This window comes from Chiloscyllium plagiosum, unplaced genomic scaffold (genome assembly GCF_037043375.1).
Source record: "Chiloscyllium plagiosum isolate Xiang-an unplaced genomic scaffold, Cpla_swu_hap1 HiC_scaffold_6, whole genome shotgun sequence".
NCBI lineage: Eukaryota > Metazoa > Chordata > Chondrichthyes > Orectolobiformes > Hemiscylliidae > Chiloscyllium > Chiloscyllium plagiosum.
Window position 1 is genome coordinate 120018693 of NW_028270144.1, and position 12508 is coordinate 120031200.

Here is a 12508-nt window from a genome sequence, read left to right on the forward strand (position 1 = left end):
CTCTCCCTCTCTCCTCTGTGCTGCTGGACCCTCTCTCCCTCGTTCCTCTGTGCTGCTGGACCACCTCTCCCTCTATCCCCTGTGTTGCTGGACCCTCCCCCTGTATCCCCTGTGCTGCTAGACCCTTTCCCTCTCACCTCTCTGCTGCTGGATCCTCTCCCTCTCTCCTCTGAGCTGCTGGACCCTCTCTCCCTCGTTCCTCTGTGCTGCTGGACCCTCTCCCTCTCTCCTCTGTGCTGCTGGACCCTCTCTCTCTCTCTTCTGTGCTGCTGGACCCTCTCCCTCTCTCCCCTGTGCTGCTGGACCTTCTCCCTCTCTCCTCTGTGCTGCTGGACCCTCCCCCTGTATCCCCTGTGCTGCTAGACCCTCTCCCTCTCAGCTCTCTGCTGCTGGATCCTCTCCCTCTCTCCTCTGAGCTGCTGGACCCTCTCTCCCTCGTTCCTCTGTGCTGCTGGACCCTCTCCCTCTCTCCTCTGTGCTGCTGGACCTTCTCTCTCTCCTCTGTGCTGCTGGACCCTCTCCCTCTCTCCTCTGTGCTGTTGGACCCTCTCCCTCTCTCCTCTGTGCTGCTAGACCCTCTCCCTCTCTCCTCTGTGCTGCTGGACCCTCTCCCTCTCTCCTCTGTGCTGCTGGACCCTCTCCCTCTCTCCTCTCTGCTGCTGGCCTGTTCTCTCCTGCTGCCCCAGCCTTAAAATGACTTCAAAAGAAAAACGACAACAAAAGAAACAAAGAAAGCAGGTGGAGACGGACCAAATGCAGCCATGCTACTCCGCCACTATCAGCAGCACCTTCTCAAACCAACTAGAGACAGACAATCCAGCTGCCGGCCAATCAGCAACATCCATGTCCCACAAGTCAACAAAAAAAGAAACAGTGGACGAGTCTGCTCAAAATGAAAATGCTCAAAAATCGACAACATTACTACGGCCTCACTGCTGTCTGTGAGAGTCTATGGTACAATAGTGACTCAAACTCTCAATGCACTTCATAGAATTAAGAGTTTAATAGCCTCTTGAGTTTGTAAACGTCCTTAACGAATTCCAACTTTGTCTTCCAGCCTTTATAGACATTGCGTGCCATCCCTTTAAAAGGAATCTTGCAGCTCAACTAGTTCCCTCTGAGCCTGAAGGCCCTGAGCTCAAGTTCCCTTCGACTGGGACGGACGGCATGTTCATGACGTGGCCTGTCATGTTATTTGTATCTTGCAGAATCATCCAAAGCTCCCCACCATCCTTCGAAGGAGAAACACAAAGAAATGTGTTGTACAGGACAGTTAGTATCTGGAAGATTTCATTGATATCACAAGGTAAACGCTGATCATCAGGCTATAACAGACCGTTCCTGTGAGGAGCTAGGTGGTCTGTGAGAATTTGTGAGATTAGCTTCTTGCTGACCTGGTGTGAGGATGATTTTGTGACTGAAATGTGAACTTACTCTTAAGCTGAGTCTGATACCTTACAAGACACTGTGATTAATCACACTTGCTATGAAATAGCTATTAAGTACTATGTAATAAACTTGCACTGTTTCTAAACATTAGCCCATCTTCAGACAAAGACAATGTGTGTTATCATTCCATTATAACCTGTAACTCTCTCCTGACATTTAACCCAAACCCCAGATTCTGAGATGTCAACCTTCTGAGGGCAACCCGCTGATTGGTGACAAAGGTGAGTGAAATGAAATGGAGAAGGAGAGTATAAATGTTCAGCAGGTCTGGGAGCAGCTGTGGAGATAGAAACAGACTGGTGGAACTTTACCACAAATTGTCAGGGTACCCATTGAGGCCTAGTTCATACAGGGTTTCTCAGTGGCTGACTTTCTCCTGGTATTCTCAGAAATCTGTCTCCTGAGGCACATCTGTGGTACCCCAGTCATTCTAGCTTCTGTCTTGCCAGAGACTGAAATACTCATCACTTCCTGGAGCTCTCAGGATTCCACACGCTATTTACGTTAGGACTGAAGTAATCAATGGTAGTGCTTCAAGCCTCAGCCTCTCAAATTGGTTGACCACTCAACAAATCTTCATCTTCCCTCTTTGCTGCCCTCCCTGTCAACCCATTGGTTTTGATCTCCCTCGTGTTCCCATTCAACCTGCTTATTCAACTGATCCTTTCCCCACTTGACCCCCTGAGACCTGATGCATATGGAGTCATCGTTGTGCATTACCTCATTACACCTGTGTGGCCTCTTTCCCTCCCTTGTGCTCTCATGTCCGTCCTTTAAATGTTGAGACTCCCCCTTCACAATTCCACCCCCCCCACTCCCGCTCTGTATCCCAGCCTGCTATCTCTGACTGAGTTTCCCAGCTTCCTTACCACAGTGATGGCGATCCCAGGAAACCATTACCTGTGCCTCTCCTTGACTTTGAGTGACCAGACCTCGCTGGGACTGATGTATGTGCAGCTCTCTGGCTGACTTACCGTTAACCCCCACTCTGATTGCAGTGGACCTATCGGGCTGACACTGTCCCATTCCCCTGACCCTGACTGCCACAAGCCAGCTGACTGACCACATCCATGTCCCTGGACTAATAGCAGACATTGCCCTTGACTAACTGCGCTTTTGGGTGCTGACTGCAGACTGTCTCTCTTGACTTGATTGAAGACAAATCTCCTTCTACTTTGAGACATGGCCATTTCTCGTTGTACTTTTGTCCTTGAGTATATGTGATGATAGAATCTCATTCTAGTTCTAATTCTAATGTTGTTGAAACACATGCAGCCATGTTTGCCATGTATGCTGTGAGATTGGCAGAGATTGGCAGAGCCCAGCGCCATGCAGGAACACGTCCAGCCCCTTCGATGACTATTGACAATATTGAAAGTCTTCTTGACTTTGAGTCTATGCTAAAAGGATAAAGCAGGCATGCTGTGAGCCTTTATGCTCTGCAGTAAACACTGCATCGAGGCAAAGAGAATAGACACAAAAGAGTGAGTACCATGACAGGATGCGGCTCTGAGGTCAAACCCAGGAGATGCTGCCTATTCTTGCGCACACCTTGTCTTGGCAGTGAAAGGTTCCAGTGTGCTCCAAAGTGGAGCATTGAAACAGAGTAAGATAGTTCATGGATCAGCGGTGTGCCCTGAGGCTGGCACAAGTCTAATGCCAACATCCATGGATTAGGGTCCTCGTGGAAGCTGTGCCCATAGAGTGATGGTGGTGTCTGGTGTCCAAGGTAAAGGTGCAAAGGAGCAAGCAAGGAGGCTACAGTCACCAGGTACTTGAGAAATATCACCAATTAATTTCTATCCAGTTGTGGGAATAATGGGAAACAGCATTGTGGACCAGGATTATAAGGCCGGAAAAGCTCAGCAGGTCTGGCATCATATGTGAAGAGAAATTTGAGTTAACGTTTCAGGTTGAGTGATATTTCATGAATTCTTTGTCAGAAGTCAAATGACACCAGGTTATAGTCCAACAGGTATATTTGAAATCTCAAGCTTTTGAAGTCTTCACCTGATGAAGGAGCAGTGCACCAAAAGCTTGTGATTTCAAATAAACCTGCTGGACTATAACCTGGTGTCATGTGACTTCTGACCTTGTCTAACCCAGTCCAACACCAGCACCTCCACATCATGGCTTCCTGAGTCCTGAGGAAGGGTCACTCAATCAGAACAATTAATACTGATTTCTCTCCACAATGGCACCGTCCTCTTGACCTGTCCATCTTCCTTCCCACCTATCCGCTCCACCCTCTACTCCAACCTATCACCATCACACCCCCCCCCCCCCCCCACCTGCATCTACCAATCGCCTTCCCAGCTACCTCACCTCCACCCCTCCTATTTATGTCTCAGCCCCTTCCCCCTCCCGCCCTACCCACATTCCTGGTGAAGGGCTTATGCCCAAACTCTCGATTCTTCTGACCCTCGGATGCTGCCTGGCCTGCTTTTCCAGCACCACGCTTTTCGACTCCTATGTCAATGTGCCAAGATCATCTAATATTGATAGGTTAATGCATGCAAATGGAGAAACACCTTTTACTGGTCACTAGCAAGATTCCCATCTCACCATTCAACACTCAGTTGCAGAATCAAACCTTTTTTCGTCAATGTCAATAATCAAATTTCTCCCAATCTCACCCTTATCATCCCAACTGACTTGCCAATGGCCATGTCATTCAATTATTTCAGATTGATGAACTATTATCAGAACTGGAAGTAATTAATGATCATTGGGTTTTAAGCAAGTACAGAGAAAGAGCTAAAGGGTTTGAAAAAACAATTTGAAAGGTTTGTGACGGTGTTCAAGGGATGAAACATTTTATGACTAAAAGGACTTAATGGGAAAAGTAAATAAGCAAAAGGTAGGTCTGCAGGAGAGCTAAGCATCAGGAGCAGACCAATTCTAACATAAATGAAATATATTCTGAATTATGAATCATTCTTTGGCCTGACAGAAATTGATCTGAAAAAAAGACATGTTTTGCCAAAGTATTTACTTTTGCACACATCAGGACAATTCACAAGAAATCATAGCATAAGGGGAAGAGAACATTTATAAAGTATGAGAGGAGAATGCTGATTGGCTGACAAGTAAACTCCGATTTGCAGAAGCCGGTCTGTGGATAATGTATTAGTTGATTGACAGTTAACTGCCAAGTTTTGTTTAAATTTGACATCAGGCATGTTGACTCCGATTGTTTAAGACCTTACCCTGAGAAATGAACCAGAATCATGGAATTTTTATGGTGTAAAAGATTTGGGCCATTAGGTTTGCACCAGCTCTTTAAATGAGCATCGTCACCCAGCGCCAATCTCCTGCTTTTTCCCTTTCCCCTTACACATCATTTCTATTCAGGTAAAGGTGGCTGCCTCCTCTGTTATTGAGTGGAAACAGGTGCAGTATGTACATATTCTTTCAGTCAAGCACATAGAAGTCACCCGAGGGGATAATAGCTACCCAGAGCCAGTGTGAGCGCTATAATGTACAACACAGAGCCATAAAGGGGGAGAGTACTGGGGCACGTAGGCAAACATTAGTGAAACACAGTGGAATTAACTGTCTTAAAGGAGGAGAGTGAGGTAGTGCAAGAACATCCACTTGGTCTCAACGTTCTGACCTTTAATTTGGATATTATTGGCAGGTAACAATTTCAATCCTGCTCCACTATAAGTGTCTCACTTTTATTAAACCACTAAGCAATTGTGCAGATTCACAATGATGTTGGTTCCTTGGTAGCCTTGTGATTTAGAGTGTGTATCGAGCAGTCAATTTGTCAACAGATCCCTCCATGTGCCTCTTGAGACTTGTTGATTAGACCACTTTACCCTCTGAAGTAACAAAGTCTCTCTAAGTTCTCTTTCCTGCTATGGATGGCCAATTTATTGGGTTTTTAGTTACATCTCTGTCCTGTCCAGGAGCATCTGCCAGATGTCCTCTATCATTGGCCTTTTCCAGAGGCCATGCTTGAACCAACACAGGCAGTTATTTCCAAATGTTAATCCTGATACTCTTATCAATCTTTAATGTAAGATGGAAGGAGGCGTGTTTATTGACTTAAAGTCATAGAGTCATAGAGATGTACAGCACAGAATCAGACCCTTCGTTCCAATTCGTCCATGCCAACCAGATAGCCTAAAATAAATCTAATCCTCAAAGTTTGTGACAAGATTTGTAGCTCGGGTGCTCATTGCTGTGGTTCTGTTCGCCGAGCTGGAAGTTTTTGTTGCAAACGTTTCGTCCCCTGTCTAGGTGACATCCTCAGTGCTTGGGAGCCTCCTGTGAAGCGCTTCTGTGCTGTTTCCTCCGGCATTTATAGTGGCCTGTCCCTGCCGCTTCCGGTTGTCAGTTTCAGCTGTCCGCTGTAGTGGCCGGTATATTGGGTCCAGGTCGATTTGTTTGTTGATGGAGTTTGTGGATGAGTGCCAAGCTTCTAGGAATTCCCTGGCTGTTCTTTGTTTCGCTTGCCCTATAATGGTAGTGTTGTCCCAGTCAAATTCATGTTGCTTGTCGTCTACGTGTGTGGCTACTAGGGATAGCTGGTCGTGTCGTTTCGTGGCTAGTTGATGTTCATGGATGCGGATCGTTAGCTGTCTTCCTGTTTGTCCTATATAGTGTTTTGTGCAGTCCTTGCATGGGATTTTGTACACTACATTAGTTTTGCTCATGCTGGGTATCGGGTCCTTCGTTCTGGTGAGTTGTTGTCTGAGCGTGGCTGTTGGTTTGTGTGCTGTTATAAGTCCAAGTGGTCGCAGTAGTCTGGCTGTCATTTCAGAGATGTTCTTGATGTATGATAGTGTGGCTAGTCCTTTGGGTTGCGGCATGTCCTCGTTCCGTTGTCTTTCCCTTAGGTATCTGTTGATGAAATTGCGAGGATATCCGTTTTTGGCGAATACCTTGTACAGGTGTTCCTCTTCCTCTTTTTGCAGTTCTGGTGTATTGCAGTGTGTTGTGGCCCTTTTGAATAGTGTCTTGATGCAACTTCGTTTGTGTGTATTGGGGTGGTTGCTTTCATAGTTCAGGACTTGGTCTGTGTGTGTGGCTTTCCTGTATACCTTTGTGGTGAATTCTCCGTCTGGTGTTCTCTGTACCATCACGTCTAGGAATGGGAGTTGGTTGTCCTTTTCTTCCTCTCTCGTGAATCGGATTCCTGTGAGTGTGGAGTTGATGATCCGGTGTGTGTTCTCTATTTCTGTGTTTTTAATGAGTACAAAGGTGTCATCAACGTATCTGACCCAGAGTTTGGGTTGAATTTGTGGTAAGACTGTTTGTTCTAACCTTTGCATTACTGCTACACCCCCAGATTCTATGGATTACCTAAAGTGCACAAACCAGACATCCCACTCAGACCCATAGTATCACTACCAGGGACACCATCACACAAACTGGCTAAAGAACTACAGCAGAAACTGAAACACCTGATCAGCAGATCCAGACACTCTATACAATCAACACAGGAATTCTTGGACATCATCAGAAATATACACATAGACAAGGAAGAAACCATCGTCTCATTCGACGTAACGGCACTGTTCACCTCTATTGACAAAGCCCTAGCCAGAGAAACAATAGCCAACCTGCTGAACAGACATAACAGACAACAGGACGTTGAACCCATCAACAAAGACGGCATACTTAAACTACTGGACTTGTGCCTCACAACACACTTCACATTCAACAACCAGATATACGAACAAATCAACGGAACACCCATGGGCTCACCGATCTCGGGACTCATAGCAGAAGCAGTAATGCAAAGGTTAGAACAAACAGTCTTACCACAAATTCAACCCAAACTCTGGATCAGATACGTTGATGACACCTTTGTAATCATTAAAAACACGGAAATAGAGAAAACACACCGGATCATCAACTCCACACTCACAGGAATCCGATTCACGAGAGAGGAAGAAAAGGACAACCAACTCCCATTCCTAGACGTGAGGGTACAGAGAACACCGAATGGAGAATTCACCACTAAGGTACACAGGAAAGCCACACACACAGACCAAGTCCTGAACTATGAAAGCAACCACCCCAACACATACAAAGAAGTTGCATCAAGACACTATTCAAAAGGGCCACAACACACTGCAGCACACCAGAACTGCAAAAACAGGAAGAGGAACACCTATACAAGGTATTCGCCAAAAACGGATATCCTCGCAATTTCATCAACAGATACCTAAGGGAAAGACAACAGAACGAGGACATGCCACAACCCAAAGGACTAGCCACACTACCATACATCAAGAACATCTCTAAAATGACAGCCAGACTACTGCGACCACTAGGACTTATAACAGCACACAAACCAACAGCCACTCTCGGACAACAACTCACCAGAACGAAGGACCCGATACCCAGCATGATCAAAACTAATGTAGTGTACAAAATCCCATGCAAGGACTGCACAAGACACTATATAGGACAAACAGGAAGACAACTAACGATCCGCATCCACGAACATCAACTAGCCACGAAACGACACGACCAGCTATCCCTAGTAGCCACACACGTAGACAACAAGCAACATGAATTTGACTGGGACAACACTACCATTATAGGGCAAGCGAAACAAAGAACAGCCAGGGAATTCCTAGAAGCATGGCACTCATCCACAAACTCCATCAACAAACACATAGACCTGGACCCAATATACCGGCCACTACAGCGGACAGCTGAAACTGACAACCGGAAGCGGCAGGGACAGGCCACTATAAAGGCCGGAGGAAACAGCACAGAAGCGCTTCACAGGAGGCTCCCAAGCACTGAGGATGTCACCTAGACAGGGGACGAAATGTTTGCAACAAAAACTTCCAGCTCGGCGAACAGAACCACAGCAAATCTAATCCTATTTACCAGTATTTGGCCCCTATCCTTCTAAATCCTTCCTATTCATGTACACATCCAAGTGCCTTTTAAATGTTGTTATTATACCAGCCTCCACCACTTCCTCTGGCAGCTCATTCCACACACATACCACCCTGCGCATGAAAAAAGTTGCCCCTTTGGTCTCTTTTATATCTTTCTCCTCTCACCCTTAACCTAGTCCCTCTAGCTCTGGACTCCCACACCCCAGGGAAAAGACCTTGTCTATTTATCCTATCCATGCCCCTCTTGATTTTATAAACCTCTATAAGGTCACCCCCCCCCCAGCCTCCAACGCTCCAGGGAAAACAGCCCCAGCCTATTCAGCTGGTCCCTATAGCTCAAATGGTCCAACCCAGCAACATCCTTGTAAATCGTTTCTGAACCATTTTCAAGTTTCACAGCACTCTTCCTTTAGCAGGGAGACCAGAATTGAAAACAATGTTCCAAAAGTGGCCTCACCCATGTACTGTACAGCCGCAACATGGTCTCCCAACTCCCAAACTCAGTGCATTGACCAATTAAGTTACATATACCAAATGCCTTCTTCAATATTCCTCCTGCAACCCTACTTTGAACTAACTTTGATTTAGAGGAGCCAGTGTTGGACTGGGGTGGAAATGTGTTGCTGGAAAAGCGCAGCAGGTCAGGCAGCATCCAAGGAACAGGAGAATCGACATTTTGGGCATAAGCCCTTCTTCAGGAAGACTTTTCCAGCAACACATTTTCAGCTCTGATCTCCAGCATCTGCAGCCCTCACTTTCTCCTTGGACTGGGGTGGACAAAGTTAAAAATCACACAACACTGGGTTATAGTCCAACAGGTTTATTTGGAGGGACCACCTGTGATGAAAACACAGGTGATGAAAAAGCAGGGTTTCAAAAGTTAGTGCCTCCAAATAGACCTGTTGGACTACAACCTTGTGTCGTGTGATTTTTAACTTCAAGGAACTTGCATTCTAAGGTCTCTTTGCTCAGCAACACTCCCCACTAAGTGTATAAGTCCTGCCCTGATATGCCTTTCCATAAGGCAGCACCTCACATTTATCCAAATTAAATTCCATCTGTCACTCCTTGGCCCATTGGCCCATCTGATCAAGATCCTGTTGTACTCTGAGGTAACCTTCTTCACCTTCAATTTTGTTGTCATTTGCAAATTTATTAATCACAGCTTCTATGTTCACAGCAATTCTCCCACAATCCAAGGTTAGCTCTCCTGCACAGTTTGCTTACACTTTTGACTTTGCCAATATTGGCAAGGCTGTGTCTTGACTAAATTGACCACCTTGCCTTGTGTCTTACAATTCTTCCATGTCACCACTAGGAGACAGAATCTCACTGCAACCATTAATATAAGAGAAATAAACTAATCATTGCATGACTCAATGTGGTTAATGGATTGAAAGGCAATTGATGTATTTTGGTTTGCAGTCAAGAGGCCGAGAGATGTTGGAATGAAGTTCCAGAACCAAAGGGCTTGTCAACGAAGCAATGGTCATCAATGGGGGAAACGATTAAAAACGAGGAAACTCAAAGAGGTCATAATGACAGGGGCTTTTATGAGGACCTCAAAGGATTGTGGGTTTGATTAGATTCCCTTTTGCGTGGGAACAAGCCCTTTAGCCCAACAAGTCCACACTGACCCTCTGAAGAGTAACACAACCAAGCTCATTTCCCATTGACTAATGCACCTAACATTATGGGCAATTTAGCATGGCCAATTCACCTGGCCTGCACATGTTTGGAGACACACAGGGAGAACATGCAAACTCCACACAAGCAGTCACCCAAGGCTGGAACCGAGCCTGGGACCTGGTGTTATAAGGCATCAGAGCTAACCACTGAGCCACCATGCCACCAGTTTGGTGGAAAATACAGAGATAGAGGGATGAGGTGGGAATAGTGGGTCTGAAAGCAAGAATGAGAATTTCAACAGTAAGGCATTGCTGTTCCAGGTGCTAATGTGGATCAGCAAGAACAGGGGCCATAAGGTGAACAGGGCCTGGTGGAAATAAAGGCATTAGTTTTGAATGATGTCACATGTGTTGGGAGTAGAATGTAATTCTGCTAATATGAAGATTCAGCAATCTATTAGGAAGGCTAATGAGATGCTAACTTTTGTCGCAAGAGGATTAGAATGTAGAAGTATTGAAATCCAGCTTCAATTGTAAAGCAGCTTAATCAGACTGCATTTGGGAAACTACGTGCAGTTTTGGTCTCCTTCTGTCAGAAAAGATATTATTGCAATAGGGGGGAGCAAGGAAAGTTGACCAGACATGCTCCCAGGTTGGCATGACTGTCCTGTGCAGAGAAATGGGGCAAACTGTCCTGTATTATCTCAGGTTTTGAAGAAGGGTCAGTGATCGCATTGAAACGTACAAGATATTTAAAGGGATGAACACAGTAGATATGTAAGATGTTTCCCGTGACAGGGGAGTCTAAAGCTAGAGGACACAATTTATAAATAAGCTGAAAGAACTGCTGATGCTGTAAATCAGAAACACCAACAGGAATTGCTGGAAAAGCTCAGAGTTAACATTTCAGTCGAGTGACCCTTCCTCAGAACTCAGGGTCTAAGGAAGAGTCACTTTACATGAAGCATTAACTCTGATTTCTCTCCACAGATGCTGTCAGACCTGCTGAGCTTTTCCTGTAATTTCCTGTTAGAAATAAGTCACTTAGGTCAGAGATGGGAGGAAACATTTTACTCAGAGCACTGTCTAACAGAAAGACGTCAAGACTCAATTTGTCAGTGTGATTTGTTGCCCCTTTTATTCATTCACAGGCTGTGGGCATCTCTGGCTAGTCTAGCAATCATTGCCCAGAGGGTAGTTAAGAGTCAACCCCATTGTTATGGGTCTGGAGTCACATGTAAGCCAGCAGCTTCCTTCCCTACAGGATATTTGTGAACTAGATGGGCTTTTCCAACAAGCAATTCATGGCCATCATTTGAGCCCCTAATTATTTTTTGTTGAAACCAAATTCAAGCGTGGATGGACTTAAACCTGGGTCACTACGTGGATCTCCGGATTAACAGCCCAGCAATAATACCACCAGGCCACTGCCTCCCTCTGGTAGACAGAGGGTAGAGATTGTTAGATTTCTGATTACCAATGGCATAGCGGATTATAGAGATGGCATGAGTAAAAGACATTGGAGTGTTTGATCAGCCAAGCTCGCTTTGTACACCGGAGCAGGCTCGATGGGCTGAATGGCCTACTCCTGTTGCTGTGCTCACAACTGGTCCAGTTAATGTTTTAGATATGGTGCGCAGTCATTCATTTCCACTCTGTTTAATTCATTTTGGAAAGACATGTATTTGAAGCACCACTTGAGGTGGTGCCAGGTTATCATTCTGTCATCGGAATTAACCAGGTGGCAGCAGAGAAAATGCTGGCAGCAGGTGTTTAATTTAAAATAATAAAGATTGCTTTTTTTTCTTCTGAAAAAACAAGCTTCAAATCAATTTGGAAATCCAAATGGTTCTGAATTTGTGTTTGGGTTGCTTTCAGATTCGCTTCACTGAGTCCATGTTGTTACGGCTGTTATTCTGAAATTCTCTCTTGTCTCCAGCTCAGGTTATGAAAAGTGTCATGAATTTGATTTATTTGAACCTGACCTAATATATTACCTTTGTTGAGTATACAATTAAACAAATAGCAAGCAACTTGCATTGATAAAAACACAGAAATTGGGAGCAGCCTTGGCCATTTGGCCTGTTAATCCCATTACACTCCCACACTTTCTCTCTCATTGCTCCTTGATAATTTAGCCCATGGAACTTAAAAACTGGGAGTAGTTCCTTCAATTGAGATCAGAGAAGATGATAACTGGAAAGCTTCCAATATAGATGGCGAAATGGCCCTATATTTGCCCCCGAGTAGCACAATGAAACTCTAGTCCAGGTTTTTCAGGATACTGTAAATGGAGATGATGATATTTGCTGACTGACTTTGGCTCCTGGTTTGGCAATGCCATGGTCTTTAAGAACCTCAAGCTTCATCATGTCACCTCCTACCTACTTCAGAACATAAGAACCAGGAACAGGGGAAAGCCATTCAGCCCCTCAAATCTGTTTTGCTGTTCAATATGATCACGGCCAAACTCATCTCAGCTTCAATTCCACTTTCTTACCCGCTCCCATGATCTGTTACTATCAATGTTCCAGTAACCATCACACTCTGGGATAGTGA

At 45.2% G+C, this 12508-nt stretch overlaps 1 long non-coding RNA gene across 2 annotated transcripts in view; it reads left to right on the forward strand.

Annotated features, from left to right (window-relative positions):
• Positions 1–644: 644 nt before the first annotated feature.
• The window catches only part of LOC122550926 (uncharacterized), a 44697-nt gene continuing 32833 nt past the window's right edge, over positions 645–12508 (forward strand). For both annotated transcript variants that reach the window (XR_015757493.1, XR_015757491.1), the window contains exons 1-2: positions 645–1306; positions 1622–1670. This is a non-coding gene — a long non-coding RNA (uncharacterized LOC122550926). The remainder of the gene's footprint in view (positions 1307–1621; positions 1671–12508) is intronic.